General features: G+C 44.7%; 1 long non-coding RNA gene across 4 annotated transcripts; it reads left to right on the forward strand.

Moving 5' to 3' along the window:
- The first annotated feature begins 1745 nt into the window (after window positions 1–1745).
- Window positions 1746–4713, forward strand: LOC123428528. 4 transcript variants are annotated; one of them, XR_006622574.1, is made up of 3 exons: window positions 1784–2094; window positions 2226–2323; window positions 2405–4713. It is a non-coding gene; the product is annotated as an uncharacterized LOC123428528 (long non-coding RNA). The 4 variants fall into 4 exon arrangements; XR_006622573.1 differs by having other exon boundaries at window positions 1786–2094; window positions 2229–2323; XR_006622571.1 differs by lacking the exon at window positions 1784–2094 and having other exon boundaries at window positions 2102–2323; window positions 2405–2524; window positions 4388–4713.
- The last annotated feature ends 877 nt before the right edge of the window (window positions 4714–5590 follow it).

Genomic DNA, 5590 nt, shown 5'->3' on the forward strand with positions numbered 1-5590 from the left:
AGGAGGTGTGGGAGGCGATGTTTGAAGGATTATTTCAAACGTTGGGTCCGCGGAGAATATATACCCCCTCGCTGTCGGTGACACCGAGTTGGAATTTTTGGTGCCACCGAGTTCCATAACTCTAAGTAGATAGTGAAACTCGATGAGGCCGAAAAGGACCAATCGGTGGTACCGAGAATGAAAAACCCTGGTCAACCCCAGGCTTCAGTGGACCGAGTTTTTTAGGTTGGTCACATCGAGATGCTTTTGGGAGGATTTGGAAGTCATCCCTTGTCGATACGGATCTCTGAGTGCTCCCCACATAGAGTATCCCTAAAGTGTTTGCTCAATTTTTATGATGTAGCAGACAAAAAAGCATAGATAGCTAGAGATAGATACTTACGCATTCTTGTATATCCAATTGGCCAAATAAAATAGAAATCCAAATAACGACAATTGGATATCCTCGAATGAGCAAAATATGCATACCGTAATGCTCACACACCAAGATGTCAAATAGAACATGGTGAACATGCACAACCACTCTAGTATCTACCAAATACTTTGGCGATGACGAAGTCGTCTATATATGAGTATATTGACTTTGCAGCCAAGCAAGAATACTTGATCATAGGTTATACTCGCCGTTTAAGCACAGGTGGGGTTACCACTTTTACATAAAGCTTTCAATGTGTTCACATCTTTAAGAGATGCTTATACTAAAGTCTTAGAGTAAAGCTCTCCCTTGATATGACATCCCCCCTAAGAGGGATAAACTAACCTTGGGTTTTGTCGTAGAAGACTTCGTGTTGGTGTAGTAGTGGTGGATGCACATTGTTCATGAAGATCATCTTGAGTTGGGAGCAATCCTTGTTGTTTCTTACTCTTCTCAGCTACATGGGTTAGTCCCAAAGCACAAGGAACATATGCAAGGATATCTATAGAGATGGAATGTAACACCCTTAAATTTTTAATTTGGTATTTTCTGCTTTAATTTATTTTTAAAGAGAATTTCCAAAAATTTGATAAAAACATCTTTTGGAATTTTCTTGAAAATTCTATCTTGAGAAAATTTCTTTTGAGTTTTCTTGGCAGCAATTTTGGTTTGGCAAGAGCTTTCCATAATTTCCGTCTTGACAAAATTTTCATTTGAAGAATCCCTATCCTTTTAAAAACCCCTAAGCAGTTTATGCCCCAATTTTTTGCTAACTAAGATCTACACTTAAATTCTTCCCCCTCCCTCTTTCATTGATTTCTTTCCTATGACTCCCCTCTTTCACGAGGGCATCTTTTAAAAATCAGATTCTCAAAGTATTCGGGTTGTCTAACAATCTTTTCTATTTTAAAATGACCCAAAGAAATTTCTTTAATCAGTTTTGACCCCCAAAAATTTACAAAGGAACTTATAGTTCCCTTTGGTTTTTGACCCCAAGTTTCCTATCCATTGTAGCCCTAGGTACGCCCAACCTATTAGACCAAAAACCTTGTGGCTGTCAGTTTAATTTTTTCAAATTTTGTTTAACCAAAGTTTGGACCATATTTCCCGTATTTGTTAAAAACCCACCTCAACCAATTTCAAAAATTATGAAAATTTGTAGGCTACTTCTAGAGCCAAAGAGAGACCGCTCCAAAAAAATCTGACCCTAAGTCTTTTTAGTCATGACTAGAGTATTTCGTCGAGCAGGTGGTATGCACTGCTCCGTGTAGAATGAACGTCAGCGTCATTCTCGCGAGTACCTGCTCTGGCGGCCTGCGCACTGTGCCTCCTCCTTATCCACGGCACCGCACGGTCTCTTGGCCGGTTGTGGGGGTGAGCTGGCATGGCACCGCTAACCCTGGCAGCGGCGCCAGCTACGCCTGCTTCTCCGCCAAAGCTCCTCGCTGCAAAATCATGCCGCACGACACCGCCCAAACCACCAGAAACCACGCATGTCCGTCCCCCACCCTGCGGATGATGTTGCTTCTTTGTCGTGCCCTGGACAGCCCAAAGCGCGCTCTATACAGCTGTCGCGCCCGTGAGGTGCCATTCCATCGAGCAATGGCCTCAGTGCGTAATTGCTCAGGGTCAGTGCTGAAATGGAACCCCTGAAGGCCGCAGCAGCTAGCCCAATCACCGTAAGCACCTGCAGAACCCCCTCACTCGCTGTAATTGGCACCGGATTCGATTCCTTTGTGGCACCCCTCTCGCCCGCCTATAAATAGAGGCCTCGGGTCCTTCTCAATCCATCACCTCCACCCTACTTTAGCAGAGCCTCACCAAAACCACTCCGAGGGACTCGGGAGGGTCATCTTCCCCGCCTCTGGACACCCCGATCAGCTTCAGGCTCCGGCTAAATTCGCTCACGTAAGTGTGTCACCGCGGCCCAAATTTAGTCAGTGAACTCCTTGAGCTCATCTAAGCCGCGCATCAATTCGGTGTTTGCAGGCTTCTCTGACGAGATCAAACTACACCTGAAAGCGCGGGCCGCCGGAGTTGGAGCTGCCATCGACATGGTGCTCACCGACGACTTCCTCCACCTCCCACAGCTGCGGAATCATCCAAGGAGTGCGCATGTCCCCTTTCCCCCTCTAGTTCATAGCAGAATGCTGCCAGCGACACTGCGAGCCCCCTTTCACCGGCAAGGCATTTCAGACCTGACAGTGGTGGCCCACTGTCAGGGTTCCATTTATTTTCGAACCGTTTTCCAAAAAGCGTGTTTCAGCGGAGTGTGTTTTTTCCTCTGGCTTGCGCACTTTCATCAGTGCATTTTCTTCTTTTTCAGTCAGCCCCTAGGTTACTTTCTGTTTATTACAGTTTGATCCCTAAACTCCTTTCTCTCATAACTTTTAAACTACATGGGACTTTGAGTTGACTCTTTTTGCAAAAAAAAATCTTTTGCTTTACAGTGTTTCTTGATATTTATTCAAAAATATTTTGAGACATTATTTTGGACATTTGGAATTTACGTTAGAATCCGATGTGTGTGATTTAGATACCGAAGGGGGAGATGTTGCAGTCAACTTCACCGAGCTAGACCCCGACTACGTCGACCCACGCAAGCATGTTTAATCATTTGATGTGATGGTTGTTGATATGGTTGTTTCATAAACTGCTGCACAATAATACTTGCATGTCATATGGTATGATTTCATGCATGACAAAGATGACAACCTATGTGATAATGAGAGGTCGTGTGCAGCCTGGTCACGTGGGACGTGATAGGTTTCGGCGTGATTATGCCAGATGCATTACACCGTGTGGATGAAGTTAACAACTCTAGTGTCGGCATAGATCGTGTCTTGTGTGTGCGTCACCTTACTTTTTGTACTACCGCATGACTTTTTGGAAGGAAATACAGTGTAGTAGGTCCTAAACCTATTATCAAGTACACACCAAGTAGAGCGGCCGGGATGAAGGTTCCATGGCGCTGGAATAATGCGAGTCATCTGATGAGGGGACATGTGTGTTTCTCGTCTAGGACCCTTGTAGCGTGCGGTAGAAATTTGATCCCATGCTAATCGAGGACGTTGGCCTCCCTGTCTTATAGTTTCCCCTAGAAGGGTGGTCTGGGTGATTCCAGACGTCACTGGGTAAAGATGGGTGTGTGTTTTGAGTGTTTACTTCTAAAATGTCGTATGCAAGATTATACCTAGTGACTGTTGAAACCCTTGGCTATGGGTAAAGAGTACACCCTCTCCAGAGTCAAAACTATTCGAGTAGCCGTGTCCACAGTGAAGGATGACTGGTTCACAAGTCAAGTGTGGGTCTTCATGTCGGTCTCTCAAGAACAAGTTTCTGTTTGTGGAAGTGCTTATTATTGACATATGACTGTGACGTTGGAACTAACTTGATGAAACTTGGTTGTATTGAATATCCCAAAGGTTGGTTGTACCACCCGGATATTCACTTACTTTTATGCCCTTTCCGAGGTGTCGCTAAGACGCCTGACTGAGGCGAGTATTTACTTTATCATGCCCTTTACATGGTGTCGCTAAGACGCCCGACTGAGGGAGTATTTACTTTAACATGCCCTTTCCATGGTGTCGCTGAGACGCCCAACTGAGGCGCGATTTACTTGATTATGCCCTTTCCATGGTGTTGCATAGACGCTCGACTCCGGCTTGTGAATTTATTATTAAGCCATGTATGCGATGTCGCTCACAAGCCCGATGGTGGCTGTTTATTTTTACTTTTTAACCTTTCGAGGCATCGCTTCAGACACCCGATTAGTGCCTTTTCATTGTCTTGGATATTTTGGGAGGATTACCGCCCAACTTATCTACTCTAACTTCACTTCTGTTAAATTTTCTAGCATGAATAATTGTGATAATTAACCCTGCATATGAAACTTTTGCATTCAACTTATCTTTTGTGCAAACTATCTTGCGACTACTTTGAAAGTACTCACTAGCTTGTTGATGTGGCCAGATATCGATGAAGGAGACCTCATGGATGAAGAGTATGATAGCGAATATGATGCCTAGAGGAGTCCCGGACAGTCCTGCAACTTGGAGTTTTCATTCTATCATCTCACCGCTTCCGCCACCATGAATAAATCATCAAGCCTCACTCTAACGCTTGTCATGTAGTAGTACTTTAGTTGTGTCACTTCACTTTGATGTGACATGCCTACCTATTTATGCGACCAGTAGTGCTACCCCATGACCACTATGATATATCTGCCCTTGTGCTAGATATGGGTGTATTTTGTCCACTCTGCCCTGTTTAATATTAAGTACTACTGGTTTTCTATATCAAGTTGGTCTATTAGTGTGATTATTTTCTATGTTGGCTGACATTTGTGGCTGATTTCTGATAATTATTTTATTTGGAAACCGGTCCTAACAACCTTGGTATCACAGCCACGTTGACTACAGGAAACCACTAGGTGTGATCGCTAACCAGATTAACTAATTTAGTTTAATTTGAGTGTTCTACATACTCTAGAGATTTCTTTGTTAGTCAACATATATTTATGTTATGACTATTTGGAAATTTTTGTCTACTATGTAGATGGATGGCAGAGGTTGTCTGTCATAGCTTTTCGCCAACGAGCCGGTGGGATTTTCGCGACTCCTCTCCGTAATTGTCAGGATCGCGATCGGACCAATAACTCGCACCAAGTACACGATCTGCCACCACAGGATCATGGACACTCTAACTATGCATCAAGCCTTGCTGCAATTTATTGGTGGGCGCATCGAAACTCGCCGTCTTCGCTTTGTCGGGAGAGCCATGCCTATGGAGAGGCAGGCGATGCAAATGGCTGCCTAGGAGGCAATTGCCCGTTTTCCGGACACCCTTCTAGTGATGAAGACTCGTTGTTATCACTACCTCCCATGCCACATTCCATACACTAGTCACGATGCTTTTGCCTACCCTAGAGGAGAAGATGATGAGGCCATTGGGATGCTCGTACAATACCTCATGGCCCTAGAGTCAGCCTTTGACGGCTTAGTGGATGATTTGATGGCTGCTCGTATGGAGGTTTCTGACGTACGTCCTCCTAACAGAACTGAGCTTCTCTGTCCCGCGCCACCCCGGTCATGCCCTGCCTCCTCTCCTTCATGCACACTGTTAGTCCAACCAGTTAGACAGCAGTTGTCTTTGCTTGAGGAGTTCAATCACGCT

This window comes from Hordeum vulgare, chromosome 1H (assembly GCF_904849725.1).
Source record: "Hordeum vulgare subsp. vulgare chromosome 1H, MorexV3_pseudomolecules_assembly, whole genome shotgun sequence".
Taxonomy (NCBI): Eukaryota; Viridiplantae; Streptophyta; class Magnoliopsida; order Poales; family Poaceae; genus Hordeum; species Hordeum vulgare.